Source organism: Phascolarctos cinereus, unplaced genomic scaffold, assembly GCF_003287225.1.
Source record: "Phascolarctos cinereus isolate Bilbo 61053 unplaced genomic scaffold, phaCin_HiC Scaffold_3;HRSCAF=262, whole genome shotgun sequence".
NCBI lineage: Eukaryota > Metazoa > Chordata > Mammalia > Diprotodontia > Phascolarctidae > Phascolarctos > Phascolarctos cinereus.
In genome coordinates, this window is record NW_027555736.1 from 171,538,233 (window position 1) to 171,561,354 (window position 23,122).

General features: G+C 38.8%; 2 pseudogenes; one reads left to right on the forward strand and one right to left on the reverse strand.

Annotated features, from left to right (window-relative positions):
* The first annotated feature begins 7,997 nt into the window (after positions 1-7,997).
* On the forward strand, positions 7,998-8,925 carry LOC110206182 (olfactory receptor 6E1-like; annotated as a pseudogene).
* A 12,864-nt stretch (positions 8,926-21,789) lies between these two features.
* On the reverse strand, positions 21,790-22,774 carry LOC110206822 (olfactory receptor 6J1-like; annotated as a pseudogene).
* Between the last annotated feature and the right edge of the window lie 348 nt (positions 22,775-23,122).

Sequence of the window (23,122 nt, forward strand, 5' to 3'; positions counted from 1 at the left end):
GTTCCTGCTCCACAGAGACACACATAGTCTATTTCACCAAAGTCTCATGTATAAGGTCCTTTGTGGGCACGTCATCCTGAGATATGAAAGAGCCATTTAACAACGGGCCCCTTGGGCTGACCTGGGGATGAGCTAAGTGAGCCACCAACAGCAGAAGTTACTCCTTTGGTCTAGAATGGGAGGGTTACTGGCAACCAGTGATTAACATATCTTGCTTCTTTATCCATTTGCATTGGAAGCTACTTCTCACCACACACCAAGAGAGTACAGAGATGTAGATCAGAGCAAAGGACATTGTCGATTTATGATGCCATGATGCTAGAAGGACAAGAGGCTCCCAAAAGGGAAGTAAAGGGTTGTGTGACATCAGTGTGATGCTCTACTGAGACTGCCTGAGAAGACTGGTCCAGAGAAAGTCTTCTCTCTCATTAAGTGACAGGTGAGGAAAGGGTTGATAGATAGTGGTGCAGGGAGCCAAGAAAAGGGTATTGCTGGGAAATACTGAACTTCCTGAGAAACATGGCAGCCCAGTCCAAGAAAAGAGAGGACACCTGACTGTTTCAGATCTGCAGACCATGTGCTGTCCCCTGCAGCCAGTGGGGAGAATCAGAAGTACCCTGCCACCCTGTGAGTAGCACCACCAGTATTACCAGAAGTACAATTGACCAAGAGGGGAATTTGAATATTTACCCAGTGACTTGTGGCATAATTTACATAGTAGACCCTTGTGTAAGGAGATAGTGACTGGGGCAGCAGTTGCATGGGAACCTCTGGTAGGTGCCTTGTAGTCACCCATTTTTTTTAGCAGTATATGCACAAAGTCTAACGTGACATAGATTGGGCATTCTAGAAAAAGTGATGATGGATAGACAAAAGGAAGGAAAACACATCATTGAAATTCATCTTGCCTGGCTTGTCAGGGCTTGTCTGACCCAATGGACCCTGTTAACTGTTTCAACTGAAAAAAGAGTCAAAGGTCCTGATTGCCTCAAATTAGAATTTGAGTGAAATCCCTTAGTGTCCTTACACAGGATAAAAATCACCTGCCCTCCACTTGTAAAAGTATCGCAGAATCTCAGAGTTGAAAGGATCCTCAGAGGCTGCCTAGTCTAACCTTTACCTGACCAAGAATTCTCTTGGCAACATACCAATAAAGAAGCATCCCACCTTTGCTTGAGGGGACCCCACTACCTGTAAAGGCAGCCATTCTATTTTTGGATACCTCTAATCATTAGGGGCGGCTAGGTGCTCAGTGGATAGAGCACTGGGCTGAGAATCAGGAAGGCCCATCTTCCTGAGTTTAAATCTGGCCTCAGACACTTACTAGCCGTGTGACCCTAGGCAAGTCACTTAACTCTATTTGCCTCAGTTTCCTCCTCTGTAAAAGGAGCTGCAGAAAGAAATAGCAAACCACTGTAGTATCTTTGCCAAGAAAACTCCAGATGGGGTCATGAAGGGTCAGACATGACTGAATAGCAACAACAATCATTAGGAAGTTTCACTTTATAAATCTGTCTTCATGCAGTTTCAACCGATTATGCCCAGTTCTGCCTCTGGGACCAAGCAGAGCAAGTCTTGGAGGTGTCCTTCAAAAACTTGGAGGTAGTTATTATGTCCTCACTGTCTCCTCAGCTGTGAGGATGAACATCCCTAGTTCCTTCAGCCCCTCATCATATGGCGTGACCTCAAAGCCCTAAACCATTCTTGTTGCCCTCCAGTTTAACAATATCCTTAAAAGGGGTTACCCAGAACTGACCACAATTCTGCAGACGTGGCCTGAATAGGAGAGGACAGAGAAAAACTACCACCTACCCGTTCTGGACATTGTGTCTCCTCTCTTCCTGAAGTCTATGATTGAGCCAGCTTTGGGGGCTCTCTTTCACTCATGACATAGGAAGCTTGCAGCCCACTAAAACCCCAACATGACTGTCAGGCAAATTGCTGTGTAGCCAAGCGTCTCTCACATTCTATTTAAAGCATCAATTTTTGGAACCCAAACAGAAGACTCCACATTTATCCCTCTTAAATGTCCTCTTACAAGATTCAATCGACCTTTAAACCAGCTGAGAAAATAATGACTGACATTTATATAGAACTTTGAGACTTGCACAATGCTTTACATTACATTATCTCATTGATTCATACAACAGTCTTGAAAAGTACATGTTAACTATCTCTTCTGCATGTGTCATCTGCACATTTGATAAACATAACTTCTCTGATTTTACCCAAGGCTCTGGTAAAAATCTTAACCAGTATGTGGCCAGGCTCATAACCCTGCATGATTCCACTGGAGACCTCCTTTGAAGTTGACATCAAGCCATTAAAAACCATTCCTTGGGTCTAACCATTAAACCAGTTCTTAATGTATCCAACTGTACTATTGACCAGCACACATCTTTCCATCTTGTCCATAAGAAGAGCATGAGAGATTTTTGTCGAGTTTTTTACTCAAATCTAGATAGACTCCATCTATAGAATTTCCTTTACACTCATCTATTAACTCTTTCAAATAGTACTGGATGAGCCTGGTATAAAACCTGGCCTGAGCCATCATGAGCCAGACCACCATCATAGCAATGACTTTCAAACCTGGCCAATCCACTCTCTCACAACCCTACAAAGAAAAAGAGCTACTCTTACAAAGAGGAAGGTGATGTTATTTTTTTCTTCTCCAGCAACTACACAGGGAGAACCCATATGCTTTCTACCATAGTAGGGGAGAATATTAAGAATTCATAGGAGGGTAAATCTCTGCTTTCTACCTAGGAGGTCTGTCATAAATTGTCCCATTCTGGTTTGGGTCTTGCATATTCAATTCCTGAAAAATACATGAAGGACTGATCTGATTATAAATTGCTACTCAGTATATTTTCTGGAACAACGTGATTTATACTCTTCCTGAAATATGTCACTATCTCACTTGTCTTTTTCACAACAGCTTGGTATAGCTGATTTATTTTCAACTTATGTTTTACCATTAGCCCTAATTTTTTTCCCCCTGAAATACATAAAACCAGCTCTCCCCTGTCTTATTCCTGGGTGTCTCTTGAACTGTCCTATTCAACTCTTAATCCCAATATATCTGGTTCTGTTGACTCAAAACTTCTTTAGATTATCCTAATCACTCTGATTTCTGCTCTTGTCCTATAGAAGGGGCTACTTTAGCCAGCAATCAGCCCTCATCATTGAAGTTTAGGCCATGCAGTTCATTATGACTTCAACATTCCATTCAATAAATGTTTATTAAGTGCCTACAATGTGCAAGGCACTGTGCTAGGTTCTAGGGACATAAAGACAAGAATGAAACAGTCCTTTTCCCCAAGAACTTAACCTCTACTGAGGGGACACAACTAGTATATAAATAAGCATAGTATAAGAAAAACTGAGGAGAGAGAGAAAATACTAATGACTCGGGAATCTGGGAAGGTTTCCCACACGAAGTAGCTCCTGACTTGAATTTTAAAGGAAAGTTTAGAGGTTCTAATAGGCAAAGCTAATGATCAAGTTTATTCAGGCAATGAGGAATGACTTGGTTCATAGAGCTGGAAGATGGAGTGTCAAGAATGACTAACAGTCCAATCCGACTGAAATATACTGAATGGCAGGATTGGGTAGGTGGGAGCTAGGTTATAGGGGAACTTCACTGCCCAGCTATGGGCATTTTATTCTACAGGCAATGATGAGGAACCACTGAATGTTTTCTTTCTTTTTTTTTTTTAAGTTTTTCTCCCTTAATTACTTGCAAAAACAATTTTTATCATTCTTCTTTAAAATTTTGAGCTCCAAATTCTCTCTCTCTCTCTCTCTCTCTCTCTCTCTCTCTCTCTCTCTCTCTCTCTCTCTCTCTCTTCCCTTCCCTCTTCCTGAGAAGGCAAGCAATTTGATGTATGTTATACATATGTAGTCGTGCAAGACGTATTTCCACATTACTTATCTTGTGAAAGAAAACAGATTAAAAAATACCCCAAGAAAAATAAAAACAGTTTAAAAAAGTATGCTTTAATCTGCATTCAGAGTCCATCAGATTTTTCCCTAGAGGTGATTAATTTTTTTAAATTGTAAGTTCTTTGGAATTGTCTTACATTATTTTGTTACCAAGTCATTCATGGCTGATCATTGTACAATGTTGCTGTTACTGTGTACACTGTTCTCTTGGTTCTGCTTACTTTACTTTACATCAGTTTGTGTAAGTCCAGGTTTTTCTGGATGCATTAGGCTCTTAGTTTCTCGTAGTATAATAATATTCCATCACAATCATATACTACAACTTTTCAGCTATTCCCCAATTGATTGGCATCCCCTCAATGTCCAATTCTTTGCTACCACAAAAAGAGCTGCTATAAATATTTTTATATATATAGGTCCCTTAGATCTTCCCTACCCCCCTGCCACTTGTTTAATCTCTTTGGGATATAGACCTAGTAGTGGTATTTCTGGGTCAGTTTTATAGCCTTTTGGGCATGGTTCCGAATTGATCTCCAGAATTGTTGGATCAGTTCACAGCTCCACTAGCAGTGCTTTAGTGTCCCAATTTCCCCACATCCCCTCCAACATTTATCATTTTCCTTTTCTGTCATATTAGCCAGTCTGATAGATGTGAGGTGGTACCTCAGCATTGTTTTAATTTGCCTTTCTCTAGTCTAATCAATAGTGATCTAGAGTATTTTTTTTCATATGAGTATACATAACTTTGATTTCTTCTTTCTGAAAACTGCCTGTTCGTATCCTTTGACCTTTTATCAATTGGGGAATAACTTGTATTCTTATAAATTTGATTCTGGTCACTATATATTTTAGAAATGAGGCCTTTATCAGAGAAACTTGCTGTAAATTTTTTTTCACAGTCATAATTATTGTGTAGTTCCCTCCATCCTATTTTTTCCTGTTTATGCTTCTCTCTCTCTCTCTCTCTCTCTCTCTCTCTCTCTCTCTCTCTCTCTCTCTCTCTCTTTCTATTTTCACCCTGTTCCTCCACAAAAGCATTTTGTTTCTGGTCTGAACTAGGATGCCAGGCAAGAGAGAAGAGAATGAACATGAGAAATGGTGTGCTTATAGTATCTAGATTAATTGACAACTGATTAGATATGGTGAATGAGGAATAGATAACAGTCAAAAATAGCTTCGGGTAGCTAGGTGATATAGTAGATAGAGTGCTGGGCCTAGGGTCAGGAAGACCTGAGTTCAAATATGGCCTCAGACACTTACTAACTATGTTACATTGGGCAAGTCATTTAACGTTATTTGCCTCAATTTCCTCATCTGTAAAATGAGCTGGAGAAGGAAACAGCATACCACTGTAGTATCTTTGCCAAGAAAACTCCATATGGAATCATGAAGAGTCAGACACAACTTATGAACCAAAAAAAAAAAGTTTGAAATGACCATCAGCTATCTGGCAGTTGGTAATGCGTGACAAGAGTGGAGGAGAGAAGTTAAAGGTGGATCATTGACCTCATTGATGTGAATATTTCCTCCAAATGGTAGTGATTACAATACATTCATCAGTACTTACAATTTTGGATATGTTTCCCACAAATACTCCATAGAGTCTATTAACCAGAATTTAGCTCAGAATATATCCTTGAGCGCAAACAGTCTTCCAAAGCTGAAATTGAACAATACTTTCGAAATCATTTTTGTTACTGTTGTTCCCCTCATAATACTCATTGAGTACAAGATAGTGAACATTATATACAATGTACATTATTTCTGATCTCTAGAACATATTATGCATTTAGCACATGTATTCTTCAAAAATACATCCACTAGAATATCATTCTCTTTAATCCAGTTTAATTCTTGCTTTTGTTTTATTACTTCTAATATGAGCTTCTTGGTTTTGTTTCTTCATGTTAATTTTTCCCTTTTTCTTACTTAGTTAATAATATAATAAAGTATCAAAAACGAAAATTAAAAAATGAGGAAGTTTAAAAAATAATTTGTTTTATATATTTATTATCTCTCCTTCCTACTACTTTACCACTGAATAATTTAAGAAATCTTTATACTAAATACGTATAGTTTAGACAAAATAAATTTCCCCATTGGTTATATCTAACAGTGTATGTCTCATTCTGCATTTTAAATCCATCACTTTTTTGGCAGGAGGTGAGTTGCATGTTCTATCTTCAGTCCTCTGCACTTTGGATTTATCATTGTGTTTATAAATCAATTAATTAATTATCAGAATTAAAAAATCATGCAAAGTTGTTTTTCTTTACAGTGTTGTCATGGTAAATTGTTCTATTAATTCTGCTCACTCTACTCTGTATCAGTTTGTAAAGTTATGCTTAGTTTCCTCTGAAACTGTCCATTTAGTCACTTCTTATGGCATAATATTTCATTATATTCATATACCATATTTTTTTTAGTCTTTCTCCGATAGAAGGGCACCCCTTTACCTTCAAGTGTTAAGGTATTATGAAAAAGCTGCTATAAAACTTTTTTGTCCATAAGTCTTTTTCTGCTGTCTTTGATTTCTTTGGAGTATAGGCCTGGGGAGCTAGGTGGTACAGTGGATAGAGTACTGGATCTAGAGTTGGGAAGACTCATCTTCTTGAGTTCAAATCCAGCCTCAGATACTAATTAGCTGTGTGACCCTGGGCAAATCACTTAACCCTATTTGCTTTGGTTTCCTCATTTGTAAAATGAGCTGGAGAAGGAAATGGCAAACCACTACAGTATCTTTGCCAAGAAAACCTCAAATGGGGTCACAAAGAGTTAGTTGGACACAATTAAAATGACTGAACAGCAACACAGGCCTAATCATGGCATAGTTGTGTCAAATTATATGCTCATTTTACTTAACTTTGGGGAGATAGTTCAAAATTACTTTTCAGAATGACTAGACTAATTCCACCAGCTCCACCAATAGTTCTGTTTTTCTGCAGCCTCTTCAACACTTATCATTTTCCTCTTTTGTCATCTTTACCAGACTGACAAGTATATCTCAAAGGTATTTTAATTTTAATTCCTCCATTTATTAGTGATTTGGGATTTTAAAAATAAGGCAATTTTGGGGATGGAGACAAAAACAGTGATAGAGACATATAGATATGCAGATGGATATAGATATAGATATAGATATATAGATGAAAACAAGCTTCAATCCTCCAAGTTCTATCCAAATGCCTCAGTATAGTATGCAGGTGACCCTAGGTTCTGAAAGGACATGTCAGTTGAGCGTAGGCTCTTATAAATTCTATTAAGCTAGAAAAAGTAAAATTGTAATCTGTTTGGGGTTTCAGGGTATGTCTGATGACCATACTAATGAAGTTGAAGGAAGTCCTTTATTATTATGTCTATACCAAGGAATTTTTCAACTTCAGCAGCTTTAAAAAAAAAAACACTTCCTACTACATGATGGAAGAGTTTCAATCTGTGTCAATAGAGATAGTTCCAACTTCAATGAAATTATACAGACCCTTGAAGTCCCAATGCAAGGATTCAGTACTGGAAGCACAAGGAAGGAACAGCTGGAGCTAGGCTGCATGTTTACTTTCAATGCCTCTGCTTTGAGTGACCTTAAGAATATGGTATTGTGGGAGGGGAAATGTTTAGTGGAATGATGAGATGATTTCTATAGTGCCAAACAACATAAAGAAAGATGATCCATAATCTGGGATAAAAAGAAAGGAGAAGTGTTGAGAACAGTTTTCTTATAAGGAACAGAGTAAGTGCAGAAAGAATGGACCTGGCTTGTTTGGGAAACTAAAGCAGATAAGAGTTTGGTCTATACACTCTTCAGTCAACTATCTGCGTTATTATTCAGCTTTATACTGCTAACTCCACTTAGTTCCCAATCCAAGGCAAAGGAGTTATGGTGTATGTGGATCTGGAGGTTGAAGATATTGCTACACATGAAAATAAAGGACTCCTTCAGCTAGAAAAGCTTCCTTAATCTCCTATGTCAGTCACTTTTAGATCAGTTGGGATCCTACAGCATTACAGGTTCTTGTACTAATACTCTCATTTCTTTTTCCCCAACAGGGAACATGGAGAATAGCACCACTATCACTGAGATTATTCTTCTGGGGCTTACAGATGCCTGCAAATTACAAATGCTGATCTTTGTGGGGCTCCTCCTGACCTACCTTATCACACTGCTAGGGAACCTCCTCATCATTGTCATCACCCTGATGGATCATCGTCTTCACACCCCCATGTACTACTTCCTCAGAAACTTTGCTGTTCTGGAGATCTGGTTCACTTCTGTCATCTTTCCCAAGATGCTAGACAACATCCTAACAGGAAAAAAGACCATCTCCTTTCTGGGATGCTTCCTGCAGTTCTTCTTCTACTTCTTTCTAGGAACTACAGAATTCCTCCTCCTGGCTGTGATGTCCTTTGATCGATATGTGGCAATCTGTAACCCCTTGCGTTATGCCACCATCATGAGCAAAAGGGTCTGTGTGCAGCTGGTGCTGTCCTCATGGGTGGGAGGTTTCCTTCTCATCATTGATTCCAAGCTGCATCACATTTCAGCAGCCTTTCTGTGGCTCCAATGTCATCAATCACTTTTTCTGTGACAGTTTCCCATTGCTAGAGCTTATATGTGCAGACACAAGTATGTTGGAACTGATAGGCTTTGTGGAGGCTAATGTCACTTTGCTGGGCACCTTATCTGTCACTGCCTCCTGTTATGGCCACATCCTTTACACAATATTGTGCATCCCCTCAGCCAAGGAGAGGCAGAAAGCCTTTTCCACCTGTTCCTCCCACATCATTGTGGTATCACTTTTTTATGGCAGCTGCATCTTTATGTATGTCAGGGCAGATAAGGGCAGTGAGGGAAAGAACCTGAACAAAGTGGTGGCTATCCTTAACACTGTGACCCCAGTGCTCAACCCTTTCATCTATACCCTGAGGAACAAACAGGTGAAACTAGTGATTAGGGAAAAGGTGGGCAAGTGGATCTCCTAGGCCTGAGCTAGAGCTGCAGAGCAGGGAGAGTTTTCCATAAGAGGCAAAGGCTTTTGTAGTTCGCTAGGAGACTGTTCTTGGGATCATCTGGGCTATCAACCCAGATTTTTTCCCTTCCTCTCCTCCCTAGAATGAGTTGCTAAAAGAAATCGCTGCCATCTTCTCAATATGTGGTCCACAGCCCTCCCAATGGAGGTAAATCACAGTGCTCTACCACCCTGCTCACATCATGGGAACCTGGTGATTGTTCAGTTCTTCTAGTTAAGGAGGCAAAGAACACAAAGAGGTCAGCTCCACTCTGGTGGCAGGTCCTTCCTGGTGTCTAGATCTTGACCCATGCTTGTGTGCAAGTGATAGTTTCTATCACTCATAGTTCATCATTCATTTACAACAAACCCAGGTACTATTCCTGCTGGGATAACATCTGCTTAAAATAAACATTATCATCACCTAAAGCCCTTTTATTACATTGTTATATAAAACTATTAAAAATGTTACATAAGGCTATTGAAAATATATAATACTTATCCTCTGGGAGTATATTATGTAAAATATGCAAATTTAATATAGATTAAAATGCAAGGTCATAGCAAAAGCAATCCAACATTAAAAAATCCAGATCTTTATAAATTGAAGCCAATAGGTGGGATATACAAGTTCAGGTAATTTGGAAACAGGCTAGATCACAACCTCATTTGCACCTGAAGAAGATCTTACTGGAAAAGGAACTTTGTCCAGAACCATTTGGATGATGTAAGAAGGCATGATGACCCATACAGAAAGACTATTGTGGTACTATGTTGTTGACGTAAGTCAAGGCTCAGTCACAGGAAACATTCAGATGAAGAGATTTCTATGCTAAGAAGAGGACCAAAGCAGGTAAGTGATGTCATTGGGGCATGTTTACTAAAGGCTTTTGAAGCACATTATGAGTTTCTTAAACCTGATTCAGAGTATAATAGGAGGGTAGCATAGAATCCTAAACAGGTGTATGGAATGGAGAAAATAAAGGCTAAGAAAACAACTGTGGTTATGATTTAAGAATAAGTCATTGGTTGGAAGGGAGATGAGGCTTGCAGTGCCCAGGGGAGAAATTGCTTGGACCCAAAGTAAGTAAAGATTTGATCTGAGAGAAAAGATCAAATTCAGGAGATATTATCTAAGGTAAAATAATATGTTTTGGTTCCAACTGGCTGTATAAAGGGAAGGGCATTTATATTCAGATGTCATACTACTACCGTAGAGAGAACAACTTCGTCACTGGCGGGAAAGTCTACCTGGCAAAAATGAATTCCTGGGATGATTTGCATAGACCATATGTATGGTTGGAGTTGATAGGAATTAAAAGAATTTTCTCCATATAGCTCAAATTGTAGATTGAATTTAAGGAGTGGTACTTCAGGCAGATGAAAAGCAATTGTAAAAAAAAGACAATAACTTAGGGGAGCTATTCATGCAATGACCATAACATAAATGAAAACAACTTTGAAAGACAAAAATTCTAATTAATTTAATGACCAATTATGACTCCAGAAGACTAATGATGAAGCCTGTCTTCCAGCTTCAGATGGATTGGTGAGGGACTTCAGGCATAAAATGGTATATACATTTTCAGAGACAATCAGTACAACACAAATTTATTTTGTTTGACTATTTTGTTGTTGTTCAGTTGTTTTCAGTCATTTCTGACTCTTTGTGATCCTATTTGAAGTTTTCTTGGCAAAGATACTGGGGTGGTTTGCCATTTCCTTTCCCTGGCTCATTTTGCAGATGAGGAAACTGAGGCAAACAGGGTGAAGTGACTTGTCCTGGGTCACATAGCTAGTAAGTGTTTGAGGCCATATTTGAACTCAGGAAGAGGAGTCTTCCTGACTCTAGCCCTGGTACTATCCACTGTGCCATGTAGCTGTGCAGCTTTGTTTGACTATATTTATTTATTAACATGAGAGAGCTTTATATTTGCAGTAAGGGAGGAGAATAGAAGAGAGTGATAGTAATGCAAAAAAGAGAAGAGAACTTTAATGAAACATTTAAAAAAAATAAAAGAGAGCAGAAGGAATTCAGGGTTCAGATAAGTAGGACAATGTTGGCACTACTATATTAAATTTTATACATATTAAAAAACTATATATAATAGATTCACAGTTTTATATACAATTCTCTTTTCCTGGCCTTCTTTGAATATGGAAAGGTTAATACCTGATGATGTTCTAGTTCATATTAAAAATTTTTTTTTGTTTAAAAGACAATGCCTAACGATTTCTCTAGCTGGCTACCAGACTGACTATGGCTGTAAATCCTAAAGTATTGAACCAGCCTCTGAGTTTATGAACTAAAAGAGTTGAAAACTCTACCCTTATTTTAGTGGAGAACTAGCCAGAGAATGATTCAGCAGAGACGTGGGTAGTGTGTAGGAACAGACAAAGCAGTCCATAGTATAATACCATCACCAGACCTACTATGTTGTTAAATTAAATATCATTTGCTTTGAACTGGTATGTCCTTTGGTTGAATTGGCACAAGAAATATCAATAGATGTTTGTCATTTGTGGTTTTGAATCCAAAAGATGTCCTGAAACCCAGATAACTGTCAGAAGGTTCTTAATTGAGGATGATCCCAGGATACGCTTCCAATCCAACATGTCCCAAACTAACCTACCTGCTTAAGTTTCCCATTTTTATCAAATGGCATCATCTGCAAAAAGTCTGCTGTTGAAGTTTGTTGTTGTTGAATCATTTTTTCAGTCACAGATTTTTTTTTTCCAAATTGGCCGTTGTCTATTTTTTGTTACAAGGTAGGATACATGGGGAGAACAGAGAGGGGAAGGAGGAGTGGTTAAAGGAAAATGACTGTACTGTAAAAACACAAGGCACAAAATAAAACTTTTTAAAAATAAAATAAACAAACAGTTTGTGTTTCAAGAAATTTGAGAAAAAAACAAGGTGATGGTGGAATCTCAGCAATATTAGTAACTATTCAGTGCATCTTCCAAATCTCACAGAATAAACTATTAAGTTTGGGGTCTTTGGATTTCCAGGTGATTAAAACTTCTGAATTGTTGTGATTCAGTGTTCTGAGCTCAGTAAATCTTCCTATGAGATGAGCAAAATATTGAGGATCTTTGAGATGACAGATTTTTGAATATTTATGCACAATTCCTAAAAGTGGTTCCTGTAGTTTTTCCACATGTTGCTTATTTTTAAGCAGTGGATGATCTGATAAAAACACAGTTGTTGATGCAAGCAGAGCATACTCAGTTTCAGTAGCATTAAGTTCTCCCATGCTTCTGTAAAAGTAAAAGAGTACAGTAATAAAATCTTCAGTGATGCTAAATGTAGTAGTAAAAGTTGGACTCTCTTCATTGTGAGGCATTTCCATAGAATAAATAACATCTTAATCAGCATTCTGATTATGATAATTTAGTGAATGATAAGAAAACCTTATAGTATCATATTTACTTCCACTGGCTGATGAAAGACATCCATTAACTTTTTGATTATAGATTTGACTCTTCATGACCTCATTTGGTGTTTTCTTGGCAAAGATATTGGAGAGTTTGCCATTTTCTTCTCTAGCTCGATACTGGAGTGGTTTGCCATTTCCTTCTCCAGCTAGTTTTACAAATGAGGAAACCAAGGCTGACAGGGTTAAGTGACTTGCCTATAAGGGCCACATAGCTAGTAAGTGTCTGAGGCCAGATTTGAACTCAGGAAGAGGAGTCTTCAAGCCCAGTACTCTATCCACTGTGCCACCTGACTGCTCAGGGATGTATGAGGTGTTTATGGAGGACTATCTTCTCTGGTGTGACAGGGCTTGCTGAGCCCTTTTCAGGGCTGCTCCTCTGCCTTTGATGCAAGAAGCTGTAGCATGCATAGCGACCATATCCTGGTAAAACCATCTTGTCAGATGGGCTAAACCAGATGGAGGATAACCAACAGGTAAGTTAGGGGGATGTCTACTCCAAGCACGTGAAGACTTCCCTGGCAGAATGGGTGGATTAAAACAATTTATTCCAATAGCCATGAAGGTGGGTGAAGCAGGTGCTGTGGTGCAATTAGAGGTTGGTCAGACACTGAAGACACCAAGGTCATCCACTGCATCCTGACCCAGCACCAATCATCTTGACTTTTGTCTAGCCACTGCACTTTAATGATTCTGGAAGAGAGAGTGAGGCTGACAACTTTGTGCAACTCTGCTTTCCTTAAATCTAATTCAGGTGCAAGTCAAGACATCACCCCATGATTTCATTGGTCCTCTTCAAAAACAATGGATGAACAATGTCATCTGCAAAATGAGAAGATTGGATTTAGATTGCCTCTAAAGTTCCTTCCAGATCTAAATGTATAATCCTTTAATCTCTCCATTATTCCTATATTTTAAAAATTGGTCTTGGAATCTTTAGCTTGTTCTTACACATAATTTCTCAACCAGTTATTTACTTCCCAAATGCACTTTTCTCCTCTAAGTCCTCATTTTCCATCAGAAAGTGATGAAAACACCACCTGTATCTCAGGTTCTTGCCTAGAACTTCATTATTTCTAGTAATGCTTTCTAGGTACCTTCTTTTGGCGTTATTTATCCTCACATGAATAATCAAAAGTGGGTAATGGTTATGAGGCTTAACAAGTTTAAGAAGGCTCTCTGCAATATCTAGGATAGCTTCCCTGGAAAGATAGCATGTCTTAGTGCTAGGTATGTTGTTAAGTCCATATATGGCCACCCAGGGACCCCATTAGTCACCAACCACAACTACTTGCTTCTCCTTCGTCTGACCATTACTGCATGACTTGTCTCCTAATGGCACCTGTGAGTCCATGTACTTATTCCTTGGAGCACAAGAAGCTGAGTTCCTTCACCTCCTATTCTTTTCATCTCAAAATTCCATATACATCTTAATCAGTTCTCTCCAAGGAAAACATGGTTCTTCTCTTAGGCAACACTAATCTCTCTATTTGTGTCTTTGATCACATCCCCTCTAATGTCCTCAGGAAGATACTCCCAGTGATCATTCCTTCTTTATCATTAACCTCTTCCTTTCTGTTAGTTCTTTCTCTGATACTTACAATATATTCAGGTTTTCCTTCATCCTTAAAAAAACACCAAACTCATTTATTATCATCTCAAACTATCATTTGATTTCTCTACTTCCTTTCATGGTCAAAATCCTAGAAATAGTTGTTTAATCTCTTTGCCTCTGTTTCTTCATCACCCTTTTTTCAGCTCATTGTGTTACTTCTGACCCCACCACTCAACTGAAACTACTATCTCAAAGGTTATCAAGCATCTCTGAAATGCTAAATCCAATGACCTTTTTCTCAGTCCTCATCTTCCTTGACCTTTCTGCAGTTTGTGACTATTGACTACTCCCTCCTCTTGAATATTCTCTCTCCCATTGACTTCCATGACATAACTCTTACCTAGTTCTCTTCCTATGTGACCATTCCTTTATAATCCCTTTAGTGATTCATCATTTATTTCCTACCTGTAAAGCTCTGCCCTGAGTCCTCTTCTGTCCTCATTTCACATATTCTTTTTGGTAATTTCATCAGCTCCTTTAGGCACAACTACTATATGTAAGCAAATGACTCCTAAAGTTATATATTTAGCCTTGATCTCCACAATTCCATTTCCACATTACCAACTGCCTATTGGGTACCTCTGCCTGGAAGGCATCCAAAATTCAAAATGGAATTTATTCATTTTCCCACCTAAGCCCATCCTTCCTACAAACTTCTCTATTTTTCCTCTTTTTGGTGAGGCAGTTGAGGTCAAGTGACTTGCCTGGGGTCACACAGCTGGTAAGTGTCAAGTGTCTGAGGCCAGATTTGAACTCAGGTCCTCCTGACTCCAAGGCTGGAGCTCTAACCACTGCGCCACCTAGCTGCCCCAAACTTCTCTGTTTTTCTCAAGACACTACAGCCTTCTGGTCAAATAGGTTCATAATTTCAGAATCATTCTTGACTGTTTCCCTCCTCCTCACTCCCCAAAATCAATTAGTTGGCAAATCTTGTCACATCTACCTCTAAAAATATTTTTTAAATATTTTTTTCAATTAACAAAAATCTGTTTTCTCTCCTTTCCCTCTCCTCTCTCCATTGGAAAAATTAAAAGTTAGAAAAAACAAAAACAAAAACAAACCTTGACTGTGGTTGTAAATTTGAATGAAAAAGCTTGACTATGAATGTAACATATGTGAATAGTTAAGCAAAACAAATTCCTGCATTATCTATGTCCAAAATTATAGATCTCATCTTGTACCCCAAATTTATCAACTCTCTGTCAGGAGTTAGAAAGCATGCTTCATTACCAGGCTTCTGGAATCATGGTAGGCCATTGCATTGACTAGAGCTAAGCTTTCCAAAGTTGTTTGTCTTTATAATGTTATTGTTATAGAAATTGTTCTCCTGGATTTGCTCACTTCATTCTACAGCAGTTCATACAAGTCTCTCCAGGTTTCTCTGAAACTGACCATTATACTTTCTTATAGCACAATAGTATTCCATTATATTCATATGCTATAATTTGTTCAGGCATTCTCCAAATGATAGGTTTTTGTACTTTGCCACTGCAAAAAAAAAAGCTGTTATAAATATTTTTGTATGTATGGGTCCTTTTCCTTTTTCTTTGATCTCTTTGAGATGTAGACCTAATAGTGATATTGCCGAGTCAATGGGTCTAGTTACTTTGAGGGCAGCTTTCCAAATTGCTTTCCAGAATGGATTGGTCAATTCATAGCTCCACTCATATGTTAGCATGTCTGTTCCCCCCTTAGTCCCTCCAACATTTGTCATTGTCATTTCCTTCTAACTGTGCTTCTGACTCTGGGTTTTCCTTGCATCTCTCCATTCCAGATGCATCGTCTTGAGCACAGCTCAGATCCCCTCTCCCCTACTCAGAGACGCTCAGTCATTCCATGACACCTACAATAGGGGCGCCAGATATGTGGCCTACAATACTCCTGAGTGTAGCATTATACAGAATAAAATGCAATTGGGAAATATTTAACAAAATAAATAAAAATACAATAAAATATAAATAATGTTAATAAGTGGTTTTCTAAGTCAATATGTGCCTAGAGGGATCCTTATGAGTGGTTTAGTGGCCCCCATTTCTATTTCAGTTTGATCAGAATAAAGTCAAAACTCTTTACCTTGACATTTAAGGCTTTCCATTATTTGGCTGAAGGCTTCATTCCCAGCCTTATCTCTGACTATCTATTATCATTCTCTCTTCAGCCAAAGTGAACTACTTAACATTCTCTGAACATGCCTTTTTTTTTCTTCCTCTTAGGTTTTGCTCATACCACACCCTCCCTGCCCCTCATTTCCATCTCTGGATATCAGGTTCATGTTTGCTCAGCTCAAATTCCACCTTTTCAAGGAACCCTTTCATGATGACCCTCCCAACCAGAATTTGTTATCTCTCTTCCTTCAAATCCCATAGCATTTGACGTCCCTTTTATACCACTTGGTCCATACTGTTTTATATCTTAACTGTTTGTATATGTAATAGGAGGGCAGCTAGGTGGCTCATCTTCCTGAGTTCAAATCCGGTCTCAGACACTTACTAGCTATATGACTCTGGGCAAGTTGCGTAATGCTGTTTGCCTCAGTTTCCTCATCTGTAAAATGAGCTGGAGAAGGAAATGGCAAACCACTCCAATATCTTTGCCAAGAAAACCTCAAATGGGGTCACAGAAAGTTAGACACTACTGAAAAACAACTGAACAACAACAAAATATGTTATGGAGGTATGTTGGCCCATGATAGGTCAGTCCTTGAGTAATGTACAGCTAGATATTCCTTTGTCTGTTTTCAGTCCGTGCAATCATGTAGAAACCTTTGAGGTAGCCTGTCTCTGGCTATGACTTATGAATTAGAATTGATTCAGTTCTCCTACTCTTACTAAAAATGTATGTAACAAAACCCTTTACATTCTTTGACCCAAGGATCCAGTTATGTTATGGCACTAAAACCCATTGAGTTCACTGAAAGGAAAAATATCTTTCAGCAAAGATATCTTACCAGCATTTTTTGTAATAGCAAAATTGGAAACAATTCCAGTATCCAATTATCCAAAGAGCGGCTGAACAAATTGGGGCATAGAAATGTAATGAAACATTATTATGCCTTGGGCAATGTGGTATAGAGGAAATCGAGTGGGCCGCAGAGCCAAAGAAACTGAGTTCAAATCCCAGCTGTGTATCTGTGTGACCTCAGGCAACTCATTTAACTAGGACTCAGTTTTTTCACCTATAAAATGAGTTTGGATTCGATGACCATTAGGTCCTTTCTCTCTCTTAAATCTAAATAATTTCCTCCCCTATAGGAAATGATAAATATTAAGAATATAAAGGCATATGGAAAGATTTATAGGAAGTGATAGAGGGTGACAAAAGGGAAATCAAGAGAACAGTCTATGCTTTGTTCTAATTATGTAAATAATAATAACAGTAACAATCTGAGAAATCTACAGAAAATGAAGTAGAAGGAAAAGGGAATCTATAAAGAAATAATTCAGTTTGTCATTACTTTGTTAAAGTTAATTTAAACAATTCTGTTAAGTGGCAAGAGAGGCAAGTTTATGATGTCACGTAAAATAGTTTATTCTTAGTTATTGATTCAACAAACATTTATTAAGTGCCTATTATGTGCCTATCCTTGCTATCAAGGAACTTATAATCTAAGGAGGATGATAACATAGGACAGGAAGATTAAAAAGGACAGGGCAGAGGAAACATGGTGAGGTCAGAGAAGTTTCGGAGTAGGGCAGCCAGGTGGGAAATAAGAAGATTGTATGTGAAGTCATGTCCTGGAGAGAAAAGACTGTCTACCACGTAAATCCCTGGATTCTCTCTTTCCTTCAGGGCTGTAGGTGACCTGAGAGGAGACCAGTCCAGTAGCCAAAGGCGGTTGGTCTTTCCTCCCCCTGGGAGAGGGGAACAGGAAAGCAACATGGTCAGAGTGAGTTCACCTCTGACACCTGTGGGTATGACCTGAAGCAAGTTATTTAATGCCTCTGAGTCTCAGTTTCTTCATCTGTGAGATAAAGACAATGATCTCTGCCCTACCTATTTCACGGGGCTGTTGTGAAGAGCAAATGACATAATTGGTCTGAAAGTAGTTTATAAACACTGCTGTAAAATGTATGTGTGGGGTGTCTATAGGTCTCCTATTCTGGTACCATGACTCAAAGACTGAACTTCCATTATGAGACACAAAAGAGGGGCAGAGAGAGAATGCTATGTGTATACACACACACACACACACACACACACACACACACACAGATTCCAAACTACAGGGTAGAGTTTCCATGAGTTTCAGGCTTAGAGTTGGAAGAAACCTTAAAGGTTATCTTGGCACAGTGTCCAGAGCCCTGGATCTGGAGCTAGGAAGACCTGGCCTCGGACACTTAGTAGCTCTGTAACCCTGGGCAAATCATTTAGCTTCAATTTGCCTCAGTTTCCTCATCTGTTAAATGGAAACGATAATAGCACCAACCTCCCAGGGTTGTTGTGAGGATCAAATGAGATAATAATTTTAAAGTGCTTGGCACCTAGTATGTGATACATAAATTTTACCTATTATTAGTACAACTCTCTCAAGGGGAAGCAAAAGGGCCTAGTGGATGGTGTTGGATCTGGAGTCAAGAATTCAGTCTGGTTCACTTTCTAGGTCATTGTGGAGGAGGCAGTTGGGAGAGGTAAGGGAAAATGCTGACTCTCACTCTACCATCTTGACTCTGCCCAATTATGATAAATATTTTTTAAATGGTGGAAAAACAAGGTCTGAAACTCATGGAAACTCTACCATGTAGTTTGGAATCTGTGTGTGTGTGTGTGTGTGTGTGTGTATACATATAGCATTCTCTGCTCCTCTTCAGTGTCTCATGATGCTATCCATCTCTAAAGAAAGAACTGATGGAGTCTGAACGCAAATTGAAACATACTATTTTCACTATATTTTTTTCATGGTTCTTTTCTTTTGGTCTGTTTCTTCTTTTACAACATAACTAATATAGAAATATATTTGTACATTATGATTGCCCATACATAACCTGTATCAAATTGCTTACTGTCTTAGGGAGGAGGTGGTGAGAAAGAGAGGGAGATAATGTGGAACTCAACATTTTAAAAAAATTAATGTTAAAAATTATCTTTACATGTAATTGGAAAAAAAACCCTACTATTTAAAAAGTTCCCGTCCTGAGACTATTTTTAGACTTTGGAGACTTAGATTGTAGCCAACAGCTTCTGGTTGGCTAGCTAGAGAATTACTGAAGAATTTGTTTGTCTTCTGAACTTTTTAAAAAAAAAATCTGCTAAATGTCTCATGCTAAACTCTAAATTCTTAATTTACCTTGAATGAGAAAAATTACTCTCCACTCCCATGCTGCCAGATGTAGTTCATGCAAGTCAGATTTGTGTCAAAGGCTTGCCTCACCACCACTTAGGATCCCTTAGTTTTCTTCAAAGTTCAGCACATATGTCACCACCTCCTATAGGAGGTCTTTCCTCAATGTCCCCCCAACTAACTGTTAGTGCCTCTCCCCCATCTTGCCAAATGGCCTCCTTCTTACTTCGTGTATATGCTCTATTCTGTAACTACTCAGGTGTGTATGTGATACACATATTGTGTTCCTGGTAGACCAGAAGGTCCTCGAGAGCCAGCCCTGCTTCGTGTTTGTGTTTGTGACACCAGCATCTAGCACAGGACCTAACACTCTTAGCAGGCCCTCAATAGATGCTTGCTAAATGGATGACTGAACATACGTATTGTCCAGTATAACTTTTCACAATCTCCCCACCCTGATTAATTTGTTTGTCAAGACCGATTCTATCTTTAAGGAGACCTCCACTCTTAGAGGTCACTAACCACAGGAGAATTCATTTTCCCACAGGAACAAACCTGATTTTTGTCAGTTCCTTGAGACTTTCACAATTGTCTCTCTCCCTTTCCTTTCTGCTGAGCAATGTTGCTGATCGGCTCTGTACCTAGCCCCCTTTTGCTATATTATAAGAACCCCAAGGTTGTCCATCCAAGTATGACTCTCTTTGGACGCTTCTCTCTTACTAATACACTCTTTTTTCCTTAGCTAGTCCTTTGTGTATCTGACACTCAGTCTGATCCACAGACCTGTTTGATGATTGAGATCCTTCTCAGACCTGTTGGGGCCTGAGGTTGGAAGTCAGGAGATAGATTCCTTACAGCTTTCCTTATTCAGTGGGTGGCCAAATATGTGCCCCTCATTTGTGAGGGCATGTTTTTTCATGTAAAAATAGAAAGCATTCTCTATATGACTATAATGGAATACTATTGTACCATAAGAAATTATGAAATGGATGGTTTTAGAGAAATCTGGAAAAGCATGTATGTACTTTAAGAAAAAAATTCTTCAGAACGATATTGCAATAAAGTTACACTTTCAAACATTTAATGCTTATTGTTGTTAAAATAAGATTATTTATTGAGCTGATCTACACCCCTGTGATTTCACTGGTGTGGGGAACTCCTGGTGAAGAAACTTCCTCAACCAATGAGGATAGGCCAACTCATAGTCTTAGACATTTGACTGGAGGTACTAAAGAACTGAGTAACTTGTGCAGGGTCGCACAACCAGCATGTGTAAAAAGCTGGACTAGAACAAAGGTCTTCCTAACTCTGAGGCTGGCTCTCCCTCCAAGATTACTTTATTTAAAAATATTTTTACTCACTGAAAATCTCCCTTCTCTCCCTTTCATTTCCTACCCCCTTCCTCACTTCATTGAGAAAGAAAGAAAAATCCCCTATTATAGATATGTATTGTCAGGCAAAAAAAATGTCATATTTTGCACCCCAAGTCCATCACTTTTCAGGAGATGAGAGGCAGAGGGAAGTGAGTGAATAGTTTCTTCTTGATTCCTCTGGAATTCTGTTGGTCTTCTCAGTGATCGGAGTCCTAAAGTCTTTCAAAGTTGTTCATCATAGCAGCACTCTTTGTGATAGCACAGAACTGTGATAATATGTCCATTAATTAGAGAATGAATTTTAAAAACGATGCCATGGAAATGTAATTGAATATAATTGTGGAGTAAGGAATGACAAATATGAAGAATTCAGAGAAATATGAGAAGATTTGTTTGAAGTAAAATAGAGTAAAATACTTAAAGGCAAGAGAATATATACAATATACAATGACTATGTAAATGGAAAGAAAAGGCAATAAGGGGGTATAATGGAGGGGTATAATGGATAAAATGCTGGGCATGGAGTCAAGAAGACCTAAATTCAAATACTGCCTCAGATTTGCAACTCATGTGACTCTGGGCAATTTACTAAACTCCTGTTTGCTTCAGTTTCCTTACCTATAAAATAAGAATAATAACAGCACTGACCTCCCAGGGTTGTTTGAGGATTGAATGAGGTGATATTTGTAAAACACTTAGCCTACTTCTTGGCAAGCAGTAGATATTTCATAAATGCTTAGTCCTTCCATCCTTCCCTTCCCTAATAGGAAGTCTGAGCAAATGAAAAAGCAGTGAGTGATCTGGGAAAAAGACAATGAAAAATTCCTTCCATGTTATGGCAGATAGATAGGGAGCTACTAAGACAAAATATATGCATGCTATGGAATCACTGTATCAGATGTTTCTGCGTAATTTTTTAACTATTAGGGAGAGTGGTATATATTGAAATGACTGTGATGTAAATATTAAAAGGTTTGATTGTGTGTATTTATGATGATATAATCAATATTATATAAAATCATATAGTGTATGAATATGTGTTATACCAAAATATATTGTATATTCAACATATATTTACATAATACAAGAAAATGGTCCTTATTCAGGTGAAGAGAAAGAAGATTCAGTTCTTCTGTCAATGATCTTTTTTAGATACTCTACTCAACAGTTCTCTCCCCATTCCCACTAAAAATGCTCTGACTCCCACCCACACCTCCCTGAGGATCCCCTGCACAGTGTCATTGCACAGGGTGTAGATGAAGGGGTTAAGGAAAGGTGCCACCACACTGCTCAACGCTGAAGGTATTTTGTTGATCTCCAAGGTTTCTTTTGGGAGGGAGTCACATAGATAAAGGCTGTGATCCCACCAGCAATCACTACAATGGTCAAGTGAGAAACACAGGTGTTAAAGGCCTTCTTCCTCCCACTGGCTGATGGGATGTGTAAGATGGTCATGATGATATAAACAGGAGTATCCAGTGAGGATTAGGGAGCAGAGGATGACTAGGGAAGATAGCAGGAAATCCATCAGCTCTATAAATGTTCTGTCTGTACAGGCAAGAGCCAGTAGGGGTCCACTGTCACAGAAAAAGTGGTTAATGATATTGGATCCACAGAAGGGCAACCTAGAGATAAATGTGATGGGGCAGAGAACAGACAAGAAACCACCCACCCATGAGAAAAGAACCAGTCCAATGCACACAGGACTCATAATCGTGCTATACCTCAGTGGGTTACAGATGGCAGATGGTCATAGGACATGGATGTCAGGAGAAGAAACTCCACTGTCCCCAGGAAGAAGTAGAAAAAGCACCGGGTGATACACCCAGCAAAGGAGATGGTCTTATCCCCAATGGCCAAATTGGCCAGAACTCTTGGGGAAACGACAGAGTGAAGAGGATGTCCAAGATGGAGAGATTGCAAAGGAAGAAGTACACAGGTGTGTAGAGGCGTGAGTAGGACACAACAATGCAGATGATGAGGGTGTTTCCCAGGAGTGTAGTCAGGTAGGTGGGCAGAAGGAGCACAAAGAGCAGCAGCTCCACCTCTCTGCTGATGGGAAAACCAAGCAGAATGAACTGAGTCACTGTGGTGGTCTGATTCACTTGTGGTGTGGTCATCTTGGGTTTCTGTGGGAAAAATAGGAGAAAATTCTATGGGATGGAAATGAATGGATGAAGCTTCTGTCTAGAAAACCATGGAAAGAAGAAAACTTATATGAAGAAAATGTTATCTGGAAATAAAAAATCTAGAACATACCAGAGCTAAAAACTAGTTTTTTAGTGACAGCCTTGGGATATGGCTATGGTGTGTGGCCAGTCAGAGGAAATCAGGTTGACAACAAATACTGTAGGTCTTTTCCACTAACTTTTAGGAAATATTTTCATAGTTCTTTATACAATAGCTACCACCATCTCTACCTTGTAATCAGATGGTAGAAAAATCATGTTGTAATGAAATGACCACCA